General features: G+C 42.5%; 1 non-coding gene across 1 annotated transcript; it reads left to right on the plus strand.

The window, feature by feature from the left end:
• The first annotated feature begins 435 nt into the window (after positions 1–435).
• On the plus strand, positions 436–542 carry LOC148211889 (small nucleolar RNA R71). The gene has a single exon (XR_015790627.1). It is a non-coding gene; the product is annotated as a small nucleolar RNA R71 (small nucleolar RNA).
• The last annotated feature ends 614 nt before the right edge of the window (positions 543–1,156 follow it).

A 1,156-nucleotide genomic window follows, 5' to 3' on the forward strand; every position in this document is an offset into this window, starting at 1 on the left:
CTTGGTTACTCCAGGAAAAGTTTGGATGGTGCCTCCATCCAGGGTTGTAGGTGTTTGAATACGGACTGAAATTCCGCTGGGCACCTTGACCTACATAGAAAATAGACGCTGGATTAGTTGGACAATTCTCATACAAGTGGTTATCACCACAACAGACACAAGATATATCTGAAATTTGTAAAACAGGAGAGGGTTCAAGCTGCCATTTGGGCTTGCATTGAAGCTACTGTGTCTAACTCAAAGACTCCGGCTAATACTTGCTTCTTAATGTCATTTGGGCTTGCATTGACTTTCCTATTTCGCCTTGGTCATTAATGTCTATCATCTTGTTTAAGATACCAACGATCTCATTTATCAACTTCTCTAACAACGAGCCGTTGGCTGTGGTGTTCAGCATCATTCTTGATGAACAATTCAATCTGCACACATGTGGGCAATCCATGCCTCGGGCATCTTCTCAGTAATTCCTTAAAACGCTCCCAAGCTTCTTAAACTGCTTCATTCTCCTTTTGTGGAAAAGACACAATATCTTCTCGAAGGTCTACATTCCTGGTCAAAGTGTGGTACTTTGTCAAAAATTTCTCCGTTAGTTCCGCCCATCCCTGATAGAAAAAGAAACAATTCTGTCCATCCTTGATAGAAAAAGGAAACATTTTTAATCTAAGTGCATCATCAGAAACACCAGAAGTTGAAACGCATTAGCTATTTGAATAAAAGATTTGAGATGGGAGTAAGGATCTTTGTTAGTCAGTCCTCCGAACTGGCCCATCGTCTGTAACATCTCGAACATGACTGGCTTGAGCTCGAACTGTGCGGCTTGGGGTAAAGGATTATTTATCCCTGAATTTAAGTTGTGGAACGCATGAGTGACATAATTCCGCATGGCTACATCTCGGTTGTCTGCTAGAAGGATCAGATTGGGAATTTCTCCTGCTCGGTCTGCTCCTCCTTCACCTGCCATATCTCCGTTCACAGGTGGATTTTGTGGCGGTGGAAGATCTTGTGGATTTCCATTCATCTCGATGGCCTCTTCTTCTTCAACTTCTTTCTCTGTTTGAGTTTCTTTCTTTTTTCTCAACCTCTGCTCACGCCTTATCCTCTTAAGGGTTCTTTCAATCTCTGGATCAAAGGTCAACCAACCAGATCCTGTGCTCAT

The sequence above is a fragment of the Momordica charantia genome (genome assembly GCF_013281855.1).
Source record: "Momordica charantia cultivar OHB3-1 chromosome 4 unlocalized genomic scaffold, Mcharantia_2.0 BLBB01000004.1, whole genome shotgun sequence".
Lineage (NCBI taxonomy): Eukaryota > Viridiplantae > Streptophyta > Magnoliopsida > Cucurbitales > Cucurbitaceae > Momordica > Momordica charantia.